The sequence below is a fragment of the Bubalus kerabau genome, chromosome 13 (genome assembly GCF_029407905.1).
Source record: "Bubalus kerabau isolate K-KA32 ecotype Philippines breed swamp buffalo chromosome 13, PCC_UOA_SB_1v2, whole genome shotgun sequence".
Classification (NCBI taxonomy): Eukaryota; Metazoa; Chordata; class Mammalia; order Artiodactyla; family Bovidae; genus Bubalus; species Bubalus kerabau.
In genome coordinates, this window is record NC_073636.1 from 31,032,329 (window position 1) to 31,060,084 (window position 27,756).

A 27,756-nucleotide genomic window follows, 5' to 3' on the forward strand; every position below is an offset into this window, starting at 1 on the left:
GGGTGTCTGGGGATTGGGAATGACATACACACGATACTGTCACTATGTATAAAATAGATAACTAATGCGAACATACTGCATAGCACAGGGAACACTGCTCAGTGCTCTATGGTGACCTAAATGAGATGAAAATGCCCAAAAGAGGAGATAGAAGTACACATATAGCTGATTCACTTTGCTGTACAGCAGAAACTAACACAACTGTACTCCAATATATAGCAACTGTACTCCAATAAAATTAATTTAAATAAAATAGATTCATTTATTACCAGCCATTCTTATACGGTGATTGCAGCCATGAAATTAAAAGACACTTACTCCTTGGAAGGATAGTTATCACTAATCTAGACAGCATATTAAAAAGCAGAGACATTATTTTACCAACAAAGGTCCGCCTAGTCAAGGCTATGGTTTTTCCAGTAATCATGTAGGGATGCGAGAGTTGGACTATAAAGAAAGCTGAGTGCTGAAGAATTTATGCTTTTAAACTGTGGTGTTGGAGAAGACTCTCGAGAGTCCTTTGCACTGCAAGGAGATCCAACCAGTCCATCCTAAAGGAAATTAGTCCTGGGTGTTCATTGGAAGGACTGATGTTGAAGCTGAAACTCCAATATTTTGCCCACCTGATATGAAAAGCTGACTCATTTGAAAAGACCCTGATGTTGGGAAAGATTGAAGACAGGAAGAGAAGGGGATGACAGAGGATGAGATGGTTAGATGGCATCACTGACTCAATGGACATGAGTTTGGGTAAAGTCCTGGAGTTGGTGATGGACAGGGAGACCTGGCGTGCTGTGGTTCATGGGGTCACAAAGAGTCAGACACGACTGAGCAACTGTACTGAACTGAACTTAAATATTTAATAACACTTATTCATATTCCAGTTAGTATTTCAGTTGATTATTACAATAAGTATAATATTTTTACTTTAAGGATAAATATATTGAGCCTCAGAAAGTTAAACTGACTTGGTTAAGTTATTTGACATTATCCATTACAATGGACATTATCCATTACTGACATTATCCATTATTGATAAAGCCATTATTAATTTACATTCCTACTAACTGTGCAAGTTGAAGACAGATGTGAATGAAGCCAATATCTATATTTGCTGATGGTTGATAATAGTCTCTTTACTCCACCAACTCTTTTTAGTGGATTGTTTTACAAATCATTTTACAATGTTGTGTTAGTTCCTTCTGTACAAGGTGAGACTTCCCTGGTGTCAGTCATAAGTATACATATGTCTCCTCCTTCTTCACCTTCCCCCGCATCCCAGCTTCTCCATCTCACCCCTCTAGGACATCACAGGAGCACTGAGCTGAGCTCCCTGTACTATACAGCAGGTTCCCACTAGTAACCTATTTTACACATGACAGTGTATATATGTCAATCCTAATCTCTTAATACATCCCATTTCTCATGTCCCACGTGTATCCACATGTCTATGTATCCTCTCTGTCTGTGTCTCTTCCTGCCCTGCAAATAGGTCCATCAACATCATTTTTCTAGATTTCATGTGTTTACATTAATATACGATACTCATTTTCTCTTTCTGACTTCACTCTGTATAACATCTCTAGATTTATCCACCTCACTTCAACTGACTCAAATTTGGTCCTTTTTATAGCTGAGTAATATTTAATTCAGGCTGGATGAAGCACAAGCTGGAAAATCAGTCAACCTAAAGGATATCAGTCCTGAATATTCACTGGAAGGATTCATGCAAAAGCTGAAACTCCAATACTTTGGCCACCTGATGGGAAGACCTGACTCATTGGAAAAGACCCTGATGCTGGGAAAGATTGAGGGCAGGAGAAGGGGATGACAGAGGATGAGATGGTTGGATGGCATCACAGACTTGATGGACATGAGTTTGAGCAAGCCCTGGGAGCTGGTGATGGACAGAGAAGCCTAGCGTGCTGCAGTCCATGGGGTCGCAAAAAGTCAGACACAACTGAGAGACTGAACTGAACATTTCCTTGTATATATGTACCACATCTTCTTTATCCATTCCTCTGTTGATGGACCTCTAGGTTGCTTCCATGTCCTGGCTATTGTAAATTGTGCTGCAATGAACATTGGGGTGCATGTGTCTTTAATGGTTTTCTCAGGGTATATGTCTAGTAGTGGGATTGCTGGGTCAGACGGTAGTTTTTGAAGGAATCTCCATACTGTCTTCCATAGTTGCTCTGTCAATTTACTTTCCCACCAACAGTGCAAGAGGATTCTCTTTTATCCATATAATCTTTAGCACTTGTTGTTGTAGAATTTTTTTTGATGATGGCAATTCTGATTGGCATGAGGGAATACCTCATTTACTCTACCAATTCTTAAATAGCCCTGTGATTTATCACAGATAATAAGTGTATGATTTGTGACTTCTAACTTCCAAGGATTCTATGTTATATTAATAAATATGTTTATGACAGGTAGAGATTACCTATATGATATGATGTATTGGTAAAGTCATATCATACATTAAAAAAAATATTTTACAAAGTAACCTTATTGAGATATGCTTTACATGCAATAAAATGCATCCATCTAAATGTGTGGCTTGATGTGTTTTGACAGATGTATACATGTGTGTAACCACCATTACTATCAAGATACAGAACATTTCTGTCACCTTCAAAAGTTCCCTCAAGTCATACCAAACATTTTAAAATCCAATTCATTTCAGTGAGGTAACATTTCAGATTTTTAGTTTCAACTGCAATCCTTTAGCTGTATATTTTCATTTCAAGTTTTCCAAACGTTCTGTATACAGCAGATTCTTGCACAAATGATAACTTTAAAGCCTGTGTAGAGACAGCCTCAGCCATGCATGTGTTTTAGTTTTTATAAACATTCTCTCTGTGATACAGAGAGCACAGTATTGTTTATGCTGACAGCTGTGTGTGAATATTTTTACTATTTTGAGAAGTGAACAGGTTGGATTTTTGGGTGTGCCGGCAAGTTAGTACATTGTTACTGGCACGGTAGCACTTCCTTGTAGATTAATAATAGCTTTTCTTTTTAATTCTAACTTTTTTCAGTGCTACTATCAGATCACGAAATGTATATAATAATCATACATAAGTTCCCAAATTTCTCACTAAATGCAATCATGAAAAATCTTTAAGATCTAATTAGTGAAGTGATTAATCATATTGGCAGACAGCTTTAAGGCTGGGATGATGCAGGAAATAGTATTTGAGCCAGAATCTTATTCCCAACTTTCTTTTTGTTATAAGTCAGACATCATTAAGGGCTGCTGTTAATTCTTTCAAGAGATTAGCACATCAGAATGACAGATAATATGTAATTCAATGAATGTTATTAATTGGTCACTGTTTCTTAAATTTCAAAATTATACCATGGAAACAGTTCAACCAGTCATGCTACAAGTCATGGGACTGAATTTTCTTTTAGCATAAAGGCTTTATTATTCAGAGAAGCTTTAGGATTACAGGATTTAAGATTATAGAAAAACTGTGCAGAAAACACAAAGGGATCTGATATACAACCTCGCCTACTACCTCACATCCACAAGCAGTTTTCCCTGTTAGTGTCTTGAACATTGTTTTAAGTGTAGAACATTTGTTATAGTTAATAAATCAAATTTGATATTTGTGTCACACAATTCTATGGGTCTTGACAAATGCCTATCATATACCCACCATGACAGTATCATACAGAATAGCTTTGCTGTCTTAAAAATGTCCTGCAATCCAACTATTCATCAAGACTCCCTCTTCTCGAATCTCTGGCAACCAGTGATCTTTTTATACTTTTGAATTTTCAAGAATTTGTAGAGTTGATCACACTGTATGTAGCCTTTCAGAACAGGATTTCACTCAGCAAGGAATGGATAAAGAAGATGTGGTACCTATACACAATGGAATATTACTCAGCCATTAAAAGAAACAAAATTATGCCATTTGCTGAGACATGGATGGACCCAGAGACTGTCATAAAGACTGAAGAAAGTCAAAAAGAGAAAGGCAATTATTGTATATTAATGCATATATGTGGAATCAAGGAAATGGCACAGATGAACCTATTTGCAGAGCAGGAAAAGAGATATAGATGTATAGAACAAATATATGAACACCAAGCAGGGAAAGGGAAGATGGGATGAATTGGGAGATTGGGATTGGCATATATACATTACTATGTATAAAACATACAACTAATGAGACCTACCACATAGCACAGCGAACTCTACTCAGTATTCTGTGGTGACCTTAATGCGAAGAAAATCCAAAAAAGTGAGGACATTATATATATGTGTGTGTGTGTATATAGCTGATTCACTTTGCTATACAGCAGAGACTAACACAACATTGTGAAGCAACTATACTCCAATAAAATTTTTTAAAAAATAAATAGATTTTCTCCATGTCCTTTTTTGGTTTCATTTTGTAGTTTCAAGTGATTATTGATATGGTCAGATTATTATCTATGTTATTCACAACTTCTCTATTTATTGTATTTGTTCATTGTTTATACTTTATCTTCTACTCTTTTCTGACTTCTCTGTTTTTAATTAAGCATTTTATGTGATTCCATTTACTTTCTTCTCTTAGCATATCAATTATATTTCTTTAAGAAAATGTTAGCTATTGCCCTGAAGTCGGCAACATACATTTAAAACTGGCTCAAGTACACTTTCAAATAACACTGTATGATTCATGTGGAGTATAGGCAACTTAAAAAAAGAGTATCTTAATTTCTCTCTCCTGTCCTTTACCCCATCGCTGGCATTTATTGCACTTATTTATAAGTTATGATCGTTAAACACATCATTGCTATTATTATTTTGAACAAACTGTCTATGGGGTCGCACAGAGTTGGACACGACTGAAGCGACTTAGCAGCAGCAGCCATTTAGATAGAGCAATCAAAATTGCTAAAAATTAAAAAAAGATTATCTTCATTTATTCTTTCTCTAATGTACTTCCTTTCTTTATGTACATCAGACTTTCTGATTTGTATTATTTTTCTTCTCAATAAAGAATTTCATTTAACATTTCCTGCAAGGCAAGTCTATTGGCAATGAATTCTGTCCATTTTTATTTGTTTGAAAAAGTATTTTTTCTCTTTCACTTTTAAAGAATTAATTTCACTGAATACATAATTCTAGGCCAGAGGGTTTTCCTTCTTATAACACTTAATATTTAACTCTGCTATTATTTACTTCTTAGGTATATAAAGAAAAAGCGGACGTAATTTTTTATCCTTGTTCCTCTATATTTAGAGGCAAAAGATGAGTGATGAGCCAGACCCATCAATATCCTCATAGAGCTTCTTCTCTACAAACCACTCCTTTAAATGTCTTATACATCCATTTTCTGCCTCCTATCAACTTCCATTTTAAAAAGGTGACTTTTTTTTCTACAGGTATTAAAATTATGAAAATGCATACTATGCTTTCTAAGCATTACATTAACCTTGAGGATGAATTCATTAAATCATATTCTTTTTGCTAAGAAATGAAAATTGTACAGTTCTGATTTCATACAATGGAGATGATGCCAACTCAGAGTTTGGTGTCTCATCTCCCTGAAGGGCAGAGGCTCTCATCCCCTTTCTCTTCAGTTATTAACTAATGAGTTATCTTGAAATCCAGATTATGCAGTCTATGAAGTCCCTCCAAATATAAACACACCAAAGTCTTGGTAAATTGTTGATTTAAGAGTCAGAGAAGTCTTCTTCATCCTCATCTGTGTAAATGGCATTAGTAATATTATTCTCTGTAATTTGTTTCAGTTTCTCTGCCAGGAATCCTGATGTTAAGAAGAGCAAATAAAGTGTGTTATGCGACCTTCACTTGGTGGTTTAGTCTCTAACATGTCCAACTCTTTGGGACCCCATGGATTGTAGGCTGCCAGGCTCCTCTGTCCATGGATTTTCCAGGCAAGATTACTGGAGTGGGTTGCCATTTCCTTCTCCAGGGGATCTTCCCCACCCAGGGATCGAACCTAGGTCTTCTGCATTGCAGGCAGATTCTTTACCAATTGAGCTACCAGGGAAGCCCCATGACCTTCACTTGATAGACACTAAATATTAGTTTCCATTCATAGTGCCTTTCCTTGCTAATCAATTTCTTACTTCCTTTAAAATTGAGATAACAGCTTATCAATGCAGTATCCTTCTTTGTTTTTATACAAGAAAGATTTAGAGTATACAGGATTTAGTAAATTCCCATAAATACTAGAATTTGTCTAATAGAAATAAATGCTTGCATAGGGCTTACTCTTAGGAGAATATGATTTTCACATATTTTCATTTGGCTGTGCTTAAGCTTATTTTTAGGCAGTGAGTCATTCTGATTTCAAATGCTGTTGTATGCCCCAGGAGGAAATGGTTGCCAAACTCTAGCAAAGGACAGGGAAACAGCACCTCATTCACTCACCTAAACACAGGGCAATCATTGTACAAATGCCAAAGAGATGAGTCTTTAACCCAGCCCACGATTTTCGATTTGGTTAAGTACAGAGTGCCGTGAACAAAAGTGGCTGTTGTGATTTTCAAGGGCAATAAGAGAGTAAACAAAGGCTGTGATAGGGCTTCCCTGTTGATCCAGTGGTTAAGAATCCGCCTTGCAATGCAGGGAAAGTGGGTTCAATTCCTGGTAAAGGAACTAAGATCCCACTTTCCATGGAGCAAGCCTGTGCATTGCAACTAGAGAGTCTGTGTGCCCCAACAGAAGATCCTATGTTCCGCACCTAAGACCCAACACAGCCAAATAAATATTAAAAAAAAAAAAAAAAGGCTGTGATAGTGTCTGTGAAATAGTTATCTCATTAACAAAATTTTAGAGTAGTCAAATGGAACTTTCTGCAGTGCTGGAAACATTCTATATGAGGGCTGTTAGAAATGACAGCTACTTGACAAATGTAGCCAGGAAGGATTTGTAATGTGGCTGGTGTAACTGAGGAATTTAATTTTTAATGTCATTCAATTTAATTAATTTGAATTTAAACAATTTCTTATTGTTAGTAGTTGCAGTACTGAACAGATCCAGAGAGAAAATCATCACACTTAATGGGATTAGACTTGTGGAGAATAATTACACAGAATGAAAAATTAGATATAAGAGATTCTTGGAATGAGTAAAAATGTCGGAGTCAGACAAGCTAGGTTCAAATTTCAGTTCCATTACTTAACTGATTTTGTGAATTTCATCAGTCTATTATGTCTCCTTTAGCCTGTGTTCTACTTTTCAAAATAAGTGAATAAATACAGTAGTGAACCTAGAGATGATCATACTGAGTGAAGTAAGCCAGACAAAAATAAATATCATATGATATCACTTATATGTGGACTCTAAAAAATGATACAAATGAACTTATTTACAAAACAGAAAGAGACTTGCAGACATAGAAGACAAACTTGTGGCTACCAAAGGGGAGTGGGGAAGGGATAAATTAGGAGTTTGGGGTTAACAGATACACACTATTGTTTATAAAATAGACAATCAACAAGGACTTACTGTATAGCACAGGGCACTAAACTCAATATCTTGTAATAATCTATAATGGAAGAGGATTAAGAAAAGAATATGTATATATATGTGTGCGTATACACACACACACATAACTGAGACATTTTACTGTACACCTGAAACTCACACAACAAGTTGTAAATCAACTATATTTCAATAAAAATTTTTAAAAACTACAATAGTACACAATAAATTACCATTCAGGAAAATGTAGCACCGTGAAAATATTTTACTCTTACTCAAAGAAATGGGTAACTTGTTGACAAATGCTGTTTCTAAAGACACTGTGAATAGAATTTTATTATTAATGATAATATAATTACACAACATTTGAGTTCTTAGAATGTTCCAGCTACAGGTTTATCTTGTCTTACCCTCACAACAACTATACGAATTAGGTGTTGTTAGTATTAGCTCCATTCTACCAGGTGGTTTTTCAGACTGAGAAATTAAGTAACATCCTCAAAGGTAATAGAAACACAATTCAAGGTAAGTAATAGAAACACAGTTTGAATTCGGGTCTCTTCAGTTCCCAAGAAAGTGTTCTTTGGTGTGTGCTTTACTGACTATACATAGAGGTAATAGAAACTGTCATGTCCATTTCTGAAAATAATGTGCTCCAGATGTTCTGATAATCCCTCCCACTAAAAAATACCTAGAAATGCAAAGAAAATACAACAAACCTCCTATGAAATGCATGCCTGAGCCTGCACAAATACAAGAGAAATCCCCAAGATTCAAAGTTAAAAGAGACCTAAAAACATAGCTGACAAGTAAAGACATAGCCCAAGTACAAGTAACCCAAGAAAATGGACTTCATCAAAATTTAAATCTTTCTTGTTTCAAAGAACACCAAAGAGGAAGGGAAAAAACTACCCATAGAATCGGAGAAAATATTTGCAAATCATACACCTGACAAAGGGTTGTTTTAAAACTCAACAATAAAAAGACAATCTCATTTTAAAATGAGCAGAAGATTTAAATAGACACTTCTCCAAAGAAGATACACAAATGGCCAAAAAGCATATGAAAAGATGTTCAATATTACTAGTCACCAGAAAATGAAAATCAAAACCACAGAGAGATCACCTCACACCTGTTAGAATAGCTATCATTCAAAAGATAAGACACAAGTGTTGGTGAGAATGTGAAGAAAAGGAACCCCTTGTGCAGTGTTGGTAGAATTCTAAGTGGTCCATCCATTCTGGAGAACTCTTATGTAGGTTCTCCAAAAATAAGAAATAGAACTATAAGATCTGGTGATCCCATTTGCAGATATATATTCAAAGGAAGGCAATGGCACCCCACTCCAGTACTCTTGCCTGGAAAATCCCATGGACGGAGGGGCCTGGTAGGCTGCAGTCCATGGGGTTGCTGAGGGTTGGACACGACTGAGCAACTTCACTTTCACTTTTCACTTTCATGCATTGGAGAAGGAAATGGCAACCCACTCCAGTGTTCTTGCCTGGAGAATCCCAGGGATGGGGGAGCCTGGTGGGCTGCCGTCTATGGGGTCACACAGAGTCAGACATGACTGAAGTGACTTAGCAGTAGCAGTATTCAAAGGAAATGAAAACAGGTTATTAAGAGAAGGTTATATGCATTACCATGGTTACTGCAACATTATCCATACTAGCCAAGATATGGAAATAATCTAAATGTCCATGAATAGAGAGGATGTGGTACACACACACATACACACATGCTGTTCAGTCTCTCAGTCATGTCTGACTTCGCAACCCCATGGACTGCAGCATGCCAGGCTTCCCTGTTCTTCACCATCTCCCAGAGTTCGCTCAGACTCATGTCCACTGAGTCAGTAATGCCATTCAACCATCTCATCCTCTGTCGTCCCCTTCTGCTCCTGCCTTCAACTTTCCCCAACACCAGGGTCTTTTCCAAGATACACACATACACATGTACTGGAATACTATTCATCCATGGGAATAAAGGAAACCCTTCTACTTGTGACAACTTGGATGGACCTTGAGAACATAAGCGAGGTAAGTTAGGCAGAGAAAGATAAATACTACTATATAATAACCAATAGAGACACAGATGTAGGGGACAAACATATAGACACCAAGGGGGAAAGAGGGAGTGAGATGAATTGGGAGATTGGGATTATATATACACTATGGATACTGTGTATAAAATAGACAACTAATGAGAAGCTATTGCATACCACAGGGAAATCTTCTGAATGTTCTTGGTGTCCTAAATGGGAAGGAAATCCAAAAAGAGGGGATGTATGTGTAGGTATAGCTGATTCACTGCACTGTTCAGGAGAAACTAACACAACATTGGGAGCAACCGTACTCCAATGACATTGTTTTTAAAAAATCCCTTAAATGTGAAATCTCAAAAAAATGAAATCAGGAAAAAAACAGAGTGGAATGGTGGTTATTTGGGGCTGGGATACGAGAGAGATGTTATTTAAGGGTACATACTTCCAACTAGTGGGTAAATATGTCCTGGAGATCTAATACACAGTATAAGGACTACAGACAACAGAACTGTATTATAGGTGGTACGGCAAACATTAAACTTCCTAAGAGTACAGGCCTCAGTTGTTCCCACCACTAGAAGAAATGATAATTCTGTAATGCAACAGAGGTGTTAGCTAATGCTACAATAGCAACCACATGACAATATAAATGTATCAAGTAAGCAAAAAAAAAAAAATCTGTTTCAGCTAAACTATCAACCCAGAATAATGTTAAATAAAGCTATTTCAGGCAGACAAAAGCAAAATCACCACCCATAAACCTTACTTAATGAAACTGCTAAAGTATGTACCTCAAAAGTTCCAGAAGCAAGATCTGGAATACAAAAAAAAAAAAAAAAAAAGAAGAAGAATGCATAGAAAAGGCAAAAAAAAAAAAAAGCTAAACATCTCGGTAAATGAAAATAGAGCTATCTATTGCTGGCTTTGCAGTTAGGTGGGTTGGTAGTTAGGGATTCACATAAGATTTTTCTGAGCTGTCCACAGGACTAAACTCTGCCTTGAATATTATCACTGGATACCTAGAATAACCTGAGTGATTTTAGCCATTCCTGTGTGTGTGTGTGTGTGTGTGTGTGTGTGCACGCACATGCATGCATGTGTGCATGCTTTCAAAGGGCTCATAAATGCCTGACAACATTTTCTTCTAATTCGCTGGTATCTTGTTCCTTTGCCAGAAACCTTGCAGTGAGTTCATCTAGTTCTGAATAGTCAGCACCTGCTCTGTTTTACTCTCAAATTCTATCTACTGGGTGGTACAACCAGTAACAGATATTGCCAAACGTAAGAAGATCCCATGAGTCTAGAATTGTAGATGAATATTTGCAATTATTTACTTAGGCTTTGGAGATCACTGAAAACAAAGACTGTTCAAATCTACAGCTTCTTTCTACTGAAGGAAGTGACTTCATTTTTAACATCACTGATAATTATCACAAGCATATTGGTTCTAAAACAGTTAAACCCTAAACTTGTTACATAGGATACGCAGTCATTGAATTAACTTATTCTTTTCTGCCACACCAGAGTTTATAATTATTTATGTTCAATGATTTATTGATAAGGTGAAAGGACTGAGAAAATAATTTTGACTCTTGGATGGAAAAAACACATTTCAGAGTCCATGATGCTAGTGCTGGTGCTAAGCAACTTTCAGTCGTGTCCGACTCTTTGCGACCCCATGGAGTAGCCCACCAGGCTCCTCTGTCCAAAGGATTTTCCAGGCAAGAATACTGGAATGGGTTGCCATTTCCTTCTCCCGGGGATATTCCTGAAACAGGGATCGAACTTGTGTCTCTTATGTCTTCTGCATTGGCAGGCGGGTTTTGTACTACTAATGCCACCTGGGAAGCCCTTCAGAGTCCACAGAGATCATGACAAAGTAGATTAAGTAGATTAGATTCACAATCTAATGTGAATGAAGTTTTCTTTTAACCACAGTTACTGCCCATACAATGGTGATCCATGTGCAATCAGTGGGTCGTGACCTTCAAGGGAGAGAGCTACAAAACAGGTGATCAACCCAAGTTGAGCTATCTTTAAAAAAAAATAAGTATGTAAGGGACTTCCCTGGTGGTCCAGTGGCTAAGACTCCAAGCTCCCAATGCAGGGGGCTTGGGTTCAATCCTTGGTCAGGGAACTAGATCCCACATGCTGCAACTAAAAGTTCACCTGCCACAAGAAATATCAAAAATCCCACATGCTGTAACTAAGACCCAGCACAGCCAAATAAATAGTTTTTTTAAAGTATGTAAATAAAAGGGATATGTTCTAACAGTTTGATAGGTGAAGTTGACTATTCCAAATACCCATGGTCATTTGGAAGAAGTTGCCTTCTTAATAAACAGAGGTTACTTCACTGCCTTCATGCATGGGGCATTCAGAACACATGCCAAACATTTATTTTTATTAGCCATTCATTTGTTTAATTTCTTTTGGCAGTTGTGGTTTTTACAGCATACATGATATGACTAATTTATGTTTTCCTAATTGGACAGCTAAATATTCCTGTATATATTAATTTTGCACAGTGTCTAGATGTTTCCAGAGAAGTCTAATAAACTAATTAAGTAAACCAACACACAATCCAATTTATGATTCATCCATCATTCATCTGCCACTGATTCCAATATGCCCTTGCTTCCCTGGTGTGCATGAGTTAGCAGAATATATAAGGAGAAAAGCAACTCTATAACCATGCATTGTATTAGATTTCTTGCACTGGCTGATAATCAATATTAGCAAGTTATAATTCCATTAAAGAAATAGCAGTACAATATTCAACATTGGGCTTCACTGGTTGCTCAGCTGGTAAAGAATCTGCCTGCAATGTGGGAGACCTGGGTTCAATCCCTAGGTGGGGAAAATCCCCTGGAGAAGGGAATGGCTACCCAATCCAGTATTCTGGCCTCAAGAATTTCATGGCCTGTATAGTCCATGGGGTTGCAAAGAGTTGGACACAACTGAGCAACTTTCACTTTCACCTTATGGAAAAACCTGTATGGATGTGAGAGTTGGACCATAAAGAAAGCTGAGCCCCAAAGAACTGATGCTTTTGAACTGTGGTGTTGGAGAAGACTCTTGAGAGTCCTTTGGACTGCAAGAAGATCATACCAGTCAATCTTAAAGGAAATCAGTCCTGAATATTCATTGGAAGGACTGATGCTGAAGCTCTAATACTTAGGCCACTTGATGCAAAGAACTGACTCTTTGGAAAGGTCCCTGATGTTGGGAAAAATTGAAGGCAGAAGGAGAAGGGGATAACAGAGGACGAGATGGCTGGATGGCATCATTGACTTGATGGACATGAGTTTGATCAAGTTCTGGGAGTTAGTGGTGGACAGGGAAGCCTGGCGTACTGCAGTCCATGGGGTCACAAAGAGTCAGATGCAACTGAACTGAACTGATTCAACACTGGGCTCAACACCTTACATTGTGTGTTCTGAGGCCAACTACCATCAGAATTACCAATTTATGAAAATAAATTTGTCAATTTCCTCCCCACTCTCTATGTAACGATGGCGGACAGGTGCCTTCAATGTTCAGTGAAGAGAGGAAGAGGAGATCTTATAAGTCTTCTCATTTTTTAACCAGAAACTGAGCCTTGAAGTACAAAGAACAATGTTTAGCCTCTGGAGTTGATTGGAAGCATAGGCGTTCACTTTCACTAATGCTTCCATTGAAATAACCCAACTCTAGCAAGAGACAACTATTGAACTGTGGTGTTGGAGAAGACTCTTGAGAGTCCTTTGGACTGCAAGAAGATCATACCAGTCAATCTTACCAGAATATTAGTGTAAAATTTGGAAATATTTTGAAAATCTCCTTTAGAAATGTTTTACAGACAGGTAGATTATATGAACATCAGGGAGTATATGATATAAATGTATCCAGAAGATTAACAATGTCTTAAATATTTGTTATTGTTAATAAAGCCATAAGTCTGGTAATCTGCTCAAAGTACTTAAAGGTTTCCCAGTTTAATATTCTAATCAACTGCATTCCAAGGAGTTATGCTACAAATATGGAACTGGAAATCCTGATCATCATTATCTAAAGTATAATCCTTAAGGAGCAGAGAAAATGTAAAATTACCTGCAAAAAATTATTAGAAATACCAAGAGATAAAATTGGCCTGCTCTCTTTTGACCGAAATATTTCCTTACCCCTGAAATTCTCTGGCCAAACTAAATTACAAATTTAAGTCTCTTACATAGAACAATCAGGAGGTCTTAGGGAAGTCTATAATAGATTGCCATCTGCTGGTTGATTTTCTGAGGTTTCATGATCTGCCTTTTTGAAGGTCTCGTTCAAAATACATGTCCACAGATAAACTTAATATTGGAAGATGAGAAATGACCCATTTTGTTTGTATTTTTATTAGATTTCCAAACCACAGTCTGAAAATCAGAGGTGTGTAGCTGTGTCACAGATACGGTGGTTTGGCTGGGTGGTGTGTTAATCTCATCTTCCTGATCATGTCTCTTGATTTTCTTTCAAGTTGCTATGTATTCAGGTGGCCAGACCAAGAGTCAACACAGAGGAGGGACAGGGGAAGAAAAGAAAGAACCACTGGCTAGGACCTGCAGGGGGTGGCACCACTTATGAGACACATGTCTTGAGGCATTTCAAATTACTCTTGGCAGGTGTAACATAAGCAGATCCTCAGCCTATGCCAGGGTGTCTGGTCATCGTAATTAAAGTTCCATTATAAAAAGCTCCCGCTGGTTCCTCCTGAAAAACGCTGACAGAGACTTCCTCCGACAACTATGACAGTATTTCCAACACCTGCTCTACATTTGCTATTCTTGTGGGCACAAACAACAGCATCCACCTTTACGTTAGTTCCCATGCAAATGAGAGCAGCGAGATGACACCAGCATCGCTGTCTGTGAGACAGGGCAGCGCTTGAGGCAGAGAGCAGCCTCTTCACAGAGCGGCGAGGAAAAGAAAGGCCATTCGATATTTTTAAAACTCAAAAGGAAAGCGTCTTTCTCAGCTAAGAATAAACTCAAGCTATAATATTACAAGAAAGGATAAAGTATAAAGAAGGTTGCTAACGCTTAGGGATGCCAGACTTCAGTGTGATACCCAAAGAGGTAATGTTATTTTATTTCATTCCATGGACATTTTAAGCATGTAGTAAGAGAGTTATGTGTCTGCAATCATTAAATACCCGAAAATAGAGAGATAAATTACCTGACTCCTTTAAGACTCACAGTCACATAATGGTAAATGATAAATGCACGCAACAATACTTGGGCACTTTCTATCTAAACTTAGTACTTATAAGAACTAAATACAGCGACAAGAGGTGGCAGCTGCTTTATAGAAAGATCAAAGTACTAGCTTTTCCTATCACTAGAAGACAGCATTAGAGACTTAAAAAAATAGTACAGATGAATTACTTAAGCAATGGGAAACGAATAGCAAATATAACTCAGAATGAAGACAGGAATGAACATGGAGAATTTGCTGTTGCAATTCTGTCTACCCTCTCCTACTTGGAAGTGCCAGCTTTTCCAACTCTTGGTGAGGCTCTCTACAGATTTGTTTTAACTACAGATTCTCAAAATCTCACCAGAAAGGGAATAGTCTTAAATCGTTAAACACAAGCTGGCTTCCATCAGATTAAGTTGCTATAAATAAAAAATGTTTTCATTTTAATAATTATTAAAGCATAGCATTCTTCATTATCCTATGTGCTCATGAAACTCCTGTTAGTGGTCATTCATTCTTTTCGACAAAAATGTTTATTGAGTAGCTACTCTGTGCTGGAGACACATCGGGGTATTGGATATTCAAAGGGAATAAGTAAGGTACACTTATACCCCTTATAAATTGCAGTATAGTGGGGAAGTCAAATAATGAAGAATTAAAAAAAAGAATAACTAAATAAGAGATGTAAAAATAGTGGTATGAACAAAAGAAGTATTGAGCAGAGCTCATCTAGAACATTAACACTTAAAGGTATGGATACATAATCCCATAACATAAAAGCAATGTAGCCTTGTAGAAAAACACCACACATGCACATGTGTACTTGCATTTAAAGGGGATGGTCTGTAACATTTAGCCTCTGTGTATAAGCTTCTCTTTTTATAAATTTAAGAAGATATTTTTTGCTCAAACTTCATGACCAAAATTCTGTAATAGGAATATTCAGTTTTACGACAAGGAAAAAAGGCTTTGCCTTTTGGAAGTTATCTACTTTTTATTTTTAAGATTTTTTTGATGTGGACCATTTTTAAAGGCTTTGAATTTGTTACAATACTCCTTCTGTTTTATGTTTTGGTTTTTTGACTGAGAGGCAAGTGGGATCTCAACTCCCTGACCAGGGCTTGAATCTGCAACTCCTGCACCGAAAGGCAGTCTTACCCACTGGACCACGCGGAAAATCCCATGAAGTTACCTACTTTTAATCTTATAGAATTTTGACATTGTTTCACCACTATTTCTGGATCCCCTCTGTTTGAATTAGAGTCCCTTGATCACAATGAAATTTTAAAGAACTGTGTGTCTTAACTATGTGAGTAAAGGAAAGACTAAAATTCCAGACATGAGTCTGATGTATAAAAACAAGACGATATGAGAAAAATCAAACCAGTCAAAACTAAAGGAAATCATTCCTGAATATTCATTGGAAGGACTGATGCTGAAGCTGAAACTCCAATACATTGGCCACCTGATGCAAAGAACTGACTCACTAGAAAAGACCCTGATGCTGGGCAAGATTGAAGGCAGGAGGAGAAGGAGACGACAGAGAATGAGATGGTTGGATGGCATCACCAACTCGATGGACATGAGTTTGAGCAGGCTCTGGGAGTTAGTGATGGACAGGGATGTCTGGCATGCTGCAGTCCATGGGGTTGCAAAGAGTTGGACACGACTTAGTGACTGAAGTGACTCATGAAAAAAGGACAGAAAATATCAAGCATTTATAAGGATACAGGGCACTTCATAGTCTATTAGTAGGAGTATAAACTGCCATGATCAGCCTGGAAGGCTACTGACAGAACCTTCTGAAGCTGACTAAGTATATAACCCCATGAGACACCACTTCTAGGAAAACATTCCACAGAGAGGAGTGTGTGTATGTTCAACAAAAGGTACATATTAGAATTTTCAGAGCAGCATGATTTTCTAATAGCCAAAAACTATAAAACACTCAAATGTCCATCAACTGTTGAATGGTTACATTGTGGTATATTTACACGAAGCAATACTACACAGAAATGACAATGAACACCCTACAACTATAAATGACAATGTGGAGAAGTCCCACCAGATGTAATATTGAGCAAAAGAAACCAGGTACAAAAGAGTAAGTATGGGGAATTCCCTGGCAGTCCAGTGATTAAGACTCCATGCTTCCACTGCAAGGGGGTGCAGGTTCAACCCCTGGTTGGGGAATTAAGATCTCGCAAGCTACTTGGTGTGATGCCAAAAAAAAAGAAAAAGTTAAGTATGATATGATTCCATATACAAGAAGTAGATAAGCAGGAAGCAATAACCAGTGGTAACAGAAGACTAAAATACATCTGGGGTCTTTGGGAATGGAGAGGAGGAAGCTGAGGGCTTGAAAGTTGTTGTTTTTCTTTGACTTGACTGGGTGCTCGTGACATTGACATACTTGTTTCATGCATTTTGATCCATATATCCATTTCAGTTCAGTTCAGTCGCTCAGTAATGTCCGACTGTTTGCAACCCCATGAATCACAGCACGCCAGGCCTCCCTGTCCATCATCAACTCCCAGAGTTCACTCAGATTCACGTCCATCGAGTTGGTGATGCCATCCAGCCATCTCATCCTCTGTCGTCCCCTTCTCCTCCTGCCCCCAATCCCTCCCAGCATCAGAGTCTTTTCCAATGAGTTAACTCTTTGCATGAGGCCAAAGTACTGGAATTTCAGCTTTAGCATCATTCCTTCCAAAGAACACCCAGGGCTGATCTCCTTTAGAATGGACTGGTTGGATCTCCTTGCAATCTAAGGGACTCTCAAGAGTCTTCTCCAACACATATCTCTGTTTACCCTTATGTAAAAGTTTATCTGTTGTACTTAAATATTTTATTTAACAAAAAATAAAGACTAAGGAGCTTCAGAATTTCCAGGTTTCCTGGTCTGTCTTAAGAGTTAATACCCATCAAGTCAGTCTCAACTCCACAGTAACCTGCATCCTCAATGAAAATCATCCAATTCTGGAATCATTTGGCATGTTTTTCTTTGTCACTGCCCTTCCTTTACCCTTACCAAACTTCATCCATTCACTTTAAAGTCAAACTGTGATAACGATTTGTGACTAAAGATCCATTATTTTAATTGACAAGTTTCCATAGCAGATTGCAGTATGTTACTATTTCTGTGATGTGCTGGGCAGACAGGAATGCTTTGGGGGCTCTATTAATAGTAGTTTTAGAAATAGCAGGTGAGCAACTCTCCTTCTAGGGGGGAATAAATAGTAACGTTTGGATGGAATGGCTTTGGGGGATTGGGAGCCAGGGTGATGTACCATGCCATCAACAGACCTGCCCATAGACTGGAATAAACCAATGCCTTCAAGTGCTTACAAGGTTGCTTAAAATGGAAAATCTTCTCTCTATAGTCCACTGCGGTTTTCAAGAGACTGGGATTAGTTGGGTTCTTTTTTGTCTTAATCTGTTCATACTTAGCATTACAATTTCTCGTCTATTGTAAGGGTTCCCTTAAGGAGCCTTGTTAAGTCATGAATGAAGAAAACAAGTTTCAGGCTATTTTTCAAGCTGCGGGTGTCCAACCCCCACCAGTCCCTCTGCCTTCCCATCCATTTTCCTGCTTTCTTCAGAATCATTAGAATGGAGTGATTGAACTCCCATTTCACTCGAGCTGGCATCCCGTGAAGTTCTTCCCTATGAGGCTAAACATCTGCCCAGGTATTTCCATGTTCCATTTTGGCTGTAATGTTATATAGTTTAGAATATATGTCCCCCTGAACTTCTTGTTAATGAAACAGCAGCCTGACAGCTGGGATCAGCAGTCTGAGTTCCAAGGTGTCATTACCTTTCTTGCTCTTCCTTGGGAGAAAAGTTAATCAAACTGGGGCAATTCCAATTAAGATTCAGACATAAACATTAGTACACATGCACCACCTCTTAATTTTAGGGTCTGTTACAGGACTGTTATTGAGGACAGCCTGATAGAAGGAAAAACAGGTTCAAGTGAGTATTGCTACAACTTGTATCAATATGGTTTATCTTTCCTGAGTAAGAATTGGAGCCATAGTGTCAACATGGCCTGACAGTTTATTCTAGGAAGATCAAACCTTAAATTAACATATTACTTTACTGTTTGCTTCAAAAAATTCTTGCCAACCAATTTATTCAGTTTGCTTTCTGAGGGCAAATTGTCCTTCTACTGGAACAATAGATTGCTCACTTGAGCAAACAGCCCATTTTGCAGAAGACAGCTTACTTATCCAGACTTGCTATGGACCCTTATTTTGCATAGAAAATCCTAAAGATGCCTCCAGATAACTATTAGAGCTCATCAATGAAATCCATAAAAATTGGAGGATATGAAATTCATACATTAAGCTGGTGCATTTCTACATACTAATGAAAGATCAGAAATAGAAATTAAGGAAACAACCCCATTCACCATCCCATCAAAAAATATATATATAGTCAGGGATCATATTCATGACCTTGCTATAATTAGCCTATTTATGACAAATGCCACACAGTCCACATGTTCCTGTGTATAAATGAAGATATAATGTCTAGGCTCCCTCTTTTATGGAAGAAAAATCCCTCTCTGGTTTTTTTTTTTTTTTTGGCCATGCTGCACAGCTTGCAGAATCTCAGTTCTGCAACCAGGGATTGAACCCAGATCATAGCAGTGAAAGCACTGAATCCTAACCACTGGACTGCCAGGGAATTCCCTAGAAATATCATTTTAAAACAGCTTTGTTCTCTATCATTTTTTTCCAATTTGAAATATCGGAGAGACAAACTCTTTTTCTGCTGGATAAATAAAATAGTTTGCTGCTTATAAGAACAGAGACTAAACACAGACTGTGGTCCTTAGAAGCAATGAGAGCGATAACAGCTACTTTCACTCCCATATTTTCTCTTCTCTCTATTCATACAACTAATCAATTAAAACAATAAAATAAAACACAATATACAGCAAGGGTGAAATCTTAGAACTTTTGATTTTTTTTTAATTATAATTTTAGGTCACCATCCTTTTCTACATACTGTACAATGGTACTATCAGTCCAGAAACTCTGATGCTAATCACAGATGTCTCCATATACAATACAGAGATGTATTTTTTAAAATTTGTCTTCATTTATGACATTTAGCATTTTAATTGCTTTTAAAAGTCTTTCTCTGACTAGAAAACAATTAGCACTCATTTTGGAAATACATAACAGTTTTCAAACTGGAAAAAGCCACGTGTAATCCCATTATTCTAAAAACAGCCACTGTTAATACTCTGATGTATACTCTTCAAGCCTTTGCTTCTACCCACACAAGCAAATAGAGATTACAGGGCACATAGTTATATAACTTGCTTTTTTTTTTTTTTTTTTTACTCAATATTATCACAAGAGTTTTTAATTCTCATTGAACTTCAACAATCATCAACATTTTGCCAATACTGGTTTGTCTATTACTCCACTTATGTCTTCCCTGGTGGCTCAGAGGGTAAAGCGTCTGCCTACAGTGCAGGAGACCTGGGTTCGATCCCTGGGTCAGGAAGATCCTCTGGAGAAGGAAATGGCAACCCACTCCAGTACTCTTGCCTGGAAAATCCCATGGACAGAGGAGCGTAGTAGGCTACAGTCCATGGGGTCACAAAGAGTCGGACACGACTGAGTGACTTCCCTTCACTTCATTTCCACTTCTGTCAGATAGAGGGGTAAGGAATCACAAAAGTACCTGAAAACAAATCCCTGATACTCTTGCAAATTATTGGTAAATATTTAAGACCTTAGCTCTAAGATTTAAAGTATTTTTAAAACCTAACCACAATCCCATTATCCCTCTACAAAAATAAATATGTAACACATTATATTCCCTTAATATCAACTAAAATACAGCCCCTGATAAACGTAGCCTGTGGTCTCTGAAATGTCTTTTATTCATATAAGAATCTCAACAAGTTACGTAGATTTTATTCTGTTGATTTGTCTCTCAAAACTCTGTAACATATCTAACAATGTTCCCTTTTTTTGTTTTTCTCAATGACATTTATTTGTTGAAGAGAATGAGTCATTTATTCTGCAGAATTTTTCACATAATGAACTTTGGTAATTGCTTCTTCATGGTGCTACATAAGTGTTTTTCTATCCCTTATTTTTCCAGTAAAGCAGTCATTGGATCTAGGCCAGTCTTTCCTAAACAACTTTCTGCAATGATGCACCTATACTATGTCTATACTATCCAAAATGTTAGCCATACGCTACCTGTCACTGAGTATTTCAGATGTGACTAAGATGAACTTTTAGTACCTTAAATTTAAATTTAATTTTAAACATATATTTTTTTACTCCATTCTAATTCATGATCATTTTAACTTTATATCATGAATTTCAAGTTTTCTTAAATTTTATTTAGAATATAAAGCAAAATTACTTTTAAATTATTTTCTGTGGTTAATCATTTCTAAGTTTATAATCATCCTATGCAACTTTATTATTTATGTTGCATAATGTTTCAATAAGCCTCTGTGATGATTTTCATTTATTCACCCTTAGATGAGAAAGTCTTTGAAGGGAGGGTGTTTGTCCAGGATTGGTTGACTCCCTTGCTTCCTCTGTCAACATCTACAAAGATTTTTAATCAGGAGGGGTTATTTTTAATGATAAACTTATTTCTAGTTTAGTAAATCAATATTTTGAGGAAAGGGGATAGAACTCTGAAGCCATGTATATAGTTGCAGTAAAAAATTATTTGAGAAGTGGAAAGATAGAGTATACACAACTTAGAAAACAGTGAAATTGAACAGAAACCAAAACCTACAGTAAATTAACTGTTTAAACAACAGTAAGTTTGGGCACATTTCCAGATTTATTCTTGAGAAACTACATGCAAATCCTGATTCAATTTCTATTAATAAAGAGAAAAATTCATGTGAGAAAACCGCCCTATATTTCAACTACTAAGGTTGGTTGGATTTCAGGTTCTTATTCCTTTTGTGTCTCTCTCAGCCACTGGTTTCCTGCTTCTTAAATTGCTTTTCTCTTTTTCTTGGCATATTATTATTCATACACTATTCAGAGATTTCCCTCATGCGTTGCCAATAGGGGTGCATCTCTACTTCACCTATGTCTCACTTTCTGGTCTCTCTCATGAGCAGCACCTTTCTTCTCTTTCCTCAGAATTAATTTTACGTTTTAAGTAAGAACAGGCTTCCCCGGCGGCACTAGTGGTAAAGAACCCGCCTGCCAATGTAGGAGATGTAAGAGATGCGGGTTCAATACCTCGGTCGGGAAGATCCCCTGGAGGAGGGTATGGCACCACTTCAATATTCTTGCCTGGAGAATTGCATCGCCAGAGGAGCATGGCAGGCTACAATCCAGAGAGTCATGAAGAGTCAGGCAAGACTCAAGCAACTTAGCACAGCAAGTAAAAAAAATTCTCATAGCCAAGGTACAAGTTGAGTAAGTATTACTAACCGTTTGTACTGCCTTGCTTAGTTTGGAAAGATTTTATGATTCCTAATCCTCTGCTTTGTTGCAGCGTACCATGTGGCTTTTGCTAATGTTGAAAGTAACAATGTGTTTTTAATCTAATTTACTAATGTGGAACAGCTTTCTTCTGAATCACAGTGGTGTAACCATTGACAACCAGGGCTTTGGCTCACGTTTGAGTGTAAGTGCGTAGGATCAGGAAATAAAATTTTCCAGTGGCTCACTAGCCCCATTTAATCTTCATCAATCTTAGCGGATTCATTAGCAAGTAGTAACAGAGGCTGTATCAGTAAATGTTTATGAACAACGATGTGGTTTTCTCTGAATGTTTATCATTCAAAAGCCATGCCACAGTGTTCAACCAGGCTTCTCACTTCTCACTTCTTTTTCTGGATTATTTTTAAACTTTATGTACACAGAGCAAGCAGTTGTTCAAATCATTCTTCATGTCCTCCATATTACTCTCATTCTAACAGCTAACATTACCTCTTGTTCACCTGAAACTCATTTTTACTCTAGATCTATGCTCTCATACTTCTTTTCAGAGAAAAGGTGACTTACTGTCTTTCTCAAATGAATCCCCTTTATCTTCACTGTTTTATGAGCTCCCCACTCCTTTGGGGAATCTATAGCAATCTTTCTGCTCTCTTTTCTGCTTTGTAAAAAGCTCAAGACTTCCTTAGTTTGGAGGAATAAAAAGAAAAGTATGACCATTTTGAATGTTCGGGCTACCATCTTATTCTCCTTGCGCTTGCTGCCAATTTCTTAAAGCCCAGTTTTCTATTCTTTCCCATTCATTCTCTTTAACATCCGGACATCTAGCTTCCCTCCCCATCACTGATCTGACAATGCCCCTGCAGAGATCACCAATGGCTTCGTCATCAATTTCATGATGGCCTGAGTGCTCATTATCTTTGTCTTGAACTTCTTCTTTGGAAACTGCTTTATTGGTTGGTTTCCATGACACAATAATGCAGTGTTTCCTTTACCTCATTGTTTCCTCCTTTCCATTTCCTTTTTTTAACTTCCCAACTCCCTACCTATGCCTATGTACAGAATTAGTCCTTGTTAACTCTGTTCTCCCTTATCTCTACTTTCTCGCACATGTAAGTTCATCTGCATTCAATAACTTTACAATGGGGATAATTTAAAATCTATACCTGTAGGAAAGTCCCATCTCCTGAATTCCAGTCCTGGATTACCTACTGGTCATTGTTACTTGGTTGCACCCGTCATCTCAAATTCAGAATGTCTAAATTGGAAATCATTTTCCTTTTCTAGCCCTTAAATTGGCTCATTTTCTTATTTTTCTATTTCTATTAGTATTTTTTTCATTTTACTAGATGCACAGACTATCCAACACTTGAAACTTTTGGGTGCCTTATTTCTCCTTCTGCCCATATCATTAAGATTTTTCCCTTTCCAGTCTCATGGCTTCTATTTGAGCTCACAGATTGCTTCCCCATGCCTGGATTATTGCCATAAACACCTAAGCAAGAGCCCCTGTGTTGAACTTTGATGTAGCAATGCACTTGCAAACTGAGATGACCCTAATTTTCTTAAAATAACACTTCTATTCAAGCTCTTTACAAAAGAATTCATGGCTTCTTTATTGCCTGTGCGTGAGAGACTTAACTATAGAAGACCTTGGATGACAAGATGAAAATATGGGAAGACTTTTAAGGGGTTTTATTTTGGAGGCTATGTAAAAAATGAAGAAGAAAAAAGAAATTTGTTTTAATGATATTGTGACAGTTGTGAGGTTAGTAAGGTTGAGCCTGGAGGCAGAAATATCATTTGGGAATTTCTGCAGTTATCCTTGAATGAAATGATGGACAAGAAATGAAAGTGATATAGTGGAAGGACCAACCTGAGAAAGACCGGAAAAAGAAATCATCAAGTTTTGGGGACTGATTGGTTGTGGGGGTGAGGGAAAGGGAAAAGCTAGAAACAACTTCCAGTTTCAAGGGTAGTGATTTTAGAATTGTGGGAAAATTAGATGTATAGTAGAGTAGGAAGATACAACTGTTTGGGGATAGAGGAAGTTCATGATTTCCATTAGAAATATAGTTTGTAAATGATTTTATCAAGTAAATATGTCAACAGACAACTTGACATGTATTAGGAAAAAGTCATCATAATGCTGTATAAGGGCAAAGGTCCTTTATACCTGAAAGGGTTATCTTCCAATTTTAGAGCAAGTAGTAACTACAGATTTCAACTATATACCGAGGTAAGAAAGAATAATCACAAACAGTAATAAGGTATCAAAATTACAATAAAATCTAGAAAAGAGTCCCTTAAACATGATTGTATCTCTATCTTGTTTTTTTCCGGGGTAAATCAGGGAGGTAAAGAATTGTTAATTCATTCTCAATTACTTATGTTCTAAGAAATGTCAGATGTATTTATGATATTTACAGTCACCGCTCTTACTACCTGGTATTCATTCATCATGCTCCCTCCCCCATTCACTTTTGTCTTTGTGTTGAGTACAGAATGGGGATTTCAAGTCTTTTTGTGTTGTTAAAGCACTGCTTTTTCTAAAGACAAACACATGTACACATGCACATACACATCTCTATCACCTACAAATGCAGAGTTGTCAGTGGCTTTATATACATATTATTTGTTTTATAAGTAAAATCTAAACAATTTTATACCTCAAGCAGACTGGATCCTATCTAAGCCTTCAGATAAATTCAGCCAAAGTTCTACACAAGGAAAATGGTTACAAATCTGATATAAGTACCTGATAGAAATGTAGGGTGGATGGGAAGACAGTGAGAGCCAAGGCCCAAGGTCTTTTATCAAAATTCACCATTCATTCCACTGTCCAGGGTACACACAAGTGGAAACACATGCTCTACACTTGGGTGCCATGAGACTGCTCTTCCAGCTCAGGACACACTCTCTGGGATGAGTAGACACTCCTACACAGAAACTCTAAGATCCAAACATGTTCACTTCCAGGATGTCCTTACAGGAAACAGGAGCTTGAAGGCTTCCAATTGCCCCCAAATAGCTTCATGAAGGCCATCATATACTCACAGTTTAATGCAGGATTTCTCTAACCCATCTTTTTTGGAGGCACCAACTCATTTGCCAAATGTCATTGAAATGTCATAGATAAGTCATTTGGAGACTTAATATGCACATGCCTGTATACGGTTGCAGGTGTATATATGATTCTATGATTTACATGGAGCATTTTTCACCTCCTTTAAATAATAGCTTTATTCCTCTGTTGTTCTATCATCTGCTTTCTGACCACAGAGAGATAGACACCTTTGAATCTCAATGTACATGAAGAATAAAGACGAGAGAACTAGTAGAGCTCAACACATTCATACAAATGTCCAAATGGGAGAAAACATTCTAGAGGTGCCATCGGAATCATCTTTCAGCACAACGTAGAATTCTTCAACAAGAATCAATATTGATTTCTTCTGAACCTCCTGTGAAAACTTACCTGTTCTTTGTCCCATCTCTCAGGTCCCAACAAATTTAGCAACATTATAGCCCTGAGATATGAATCATGGATGATTATTTCTAGTTTATTCCTTGAAAACTTTCTTTCTCAATTTTAATACATCTTGTCTTAATTAGTAAGATGAATAATACAGATGTGTGAATTATTACAAAAGATTTGTGTATGAAGGCCATCAAGTCCTTTGCAATGTACTCAAATATATCAATGTTACTGATTTTTTTTAACAAACCATCTTTTTTAAAAGTTATCTCTTTATTTATTTTTACTTTCATGTAAATCATATCAAACCACCATAATGTCTGAGTGCCCTAAAACAAAAGATTTGTGAAGGCCTGCCTTTCAAAAATATTAGTCTACAGAAAACACCTTTACACCATAAAACAAGGACGATCCTTTGACCGACCAAGCTCCAGGAATTTCTCCCTCACCAAGACAAAAGCAATACAAAAATCAACCAGCAGAATTCCTTTTGCCTTCCTGGAATTCAGCAATAGGCTTTCACATTTTCTTCAAGTTCCCACTGGCTTTGGGGAATAAGACAATTAACCCTGAAATAAGAAGTATTTCACTGTAGACTCTTTCTGCTGGGTAAACAAATATTGCTAAGAAAGACAGTTTCTTGGAAGTGCCTCACTGTGTCATTATTGATTAGTGACACCATTCTCTTAGCAAAGCTTTTAAACTTAAGATTCAAGGGGGACAAACTATCTTAGGTTCCTTAGGTTCCACTGATTTCTCCTAATGTTTTTCTGTTTCTATTTCACTGATACCTTCTTTGTTATTTAAATGTAGGTGGCCTCCTCCACCTACATTTAAGTGGGACCTTGCATTTGAAATTCAGTAACTGCCTTTAATTAGTCTGCTCTTCCATCCCCTGTAAGTTTATAGCCCATACTTGTACCACCAAGTCTCTCTCCACTTGGATACCATCTGATGTGAAATGTACATCTAAGTATGAATACATTTGTATGGATAACACTTTGTTGAAACAAATAAGTTCTTCAGCCTCTCAGTTCTCTTCAATCTGCTTTACTTACCTTTAACTCTAGCAAACTGGTGGCTTTCAGATATGCCCATGAAAGACAAAAGGTTAGCATACCTCTTTTCCCAGAGGTTATGCAAAAAGAATGTCATGGTACTCAATCAGAAGAATGGGCTTCTGTACATTCTTTCCTGGGCCTGTGTATTACTGATGGTATAAAATCTAGGAGAAGGTAATATGGAATAGCCATGGTCTTACCTCACCCTTCAGACAGCCAACAGGATCTCAAACCACCGCAAGACCTTTTCAAGATCAAGATGTCCATCCTTTCAAATTTAGCTGCAGGTTTCTTTCCCTTAAACCTGAAGGGAATAAAACAGTCAGCTTCAGGTTACTGCTCAGCAGCTTTGAAAGACAAACATTAATTACATGCCTATTCTGTGTCAGGTTCTGCCTCACAATGTGTATTATTTCCTTTAGTGTTCAGAACTTCGGCTGAGGGAGGTTGAGTCATCAGGACCCACTTTTCATTGTCAAGCCACTGTGTAATCTCTGAGTAATTCAAAAGAGAAAGACCAGTATGGCTGGAAATAACTTAGGGGGTTTTATTTTCTTTGAATAGCCCAAGAACCACATGTGAGGCTGTCAGTGTTGTAGATTTGAACAGGACTTGTATAGACCACAAAACCCTTTCCTGGAGCAGAATATTACTCAGACCATTTTTAAGCTCCACTTTAAGCTCCATGCCAAGACAACACCTTAACCACCCATAGAATATGAGAGGACTGGAAGGATCACACAGGAGAGACAGATCATGTCACTGCCACTGCTCTGTTTGCCAGATCTTATCCTTGTGAATTTCTTAACAGCTTCCAACACTGTTCTATAAGACATCTTAGCACTGGTGTTTCTTCCCAAATTCATTCTCCATTGATACAATATATCCAGATCCTACCAAATATTAGTACCTGAAAAGCAAAGAGACTCTTAAGACCAAATGGAGTATGGATTATCAATAGAGGCCTGTATTAAATAAACAAAAACAGATTGTTCAAACTAGAAAGGCAGGAAGTTGGAATGTTGCCTGCACCTGGAAAAGCA

At 37.4% G+C, this 27,756-nt stretch overlaps 1 long non-coding RNA gene across 1 annotated transcript in view; it reads right to left on the minus strand.

The window, feature by feature from the left end:
* LOC129625475 (uncharacterized) overlaps window positions 1-27,756 on the minus strand; it is a 280,480-nt gene that overhangs the window by 187,290 nt on the left and 65,434 nt on the right. The window contains exon 2 of the long non-coding RNA XR_008701461.1: window positions 26,914-27,017. This is a non-coding gene — a long non-coding RNA (uncharacterized LOC129625475). The remainder of the gene's footprint in view (window positions 1-26,913; window positions 27,018-27,756) is intronic.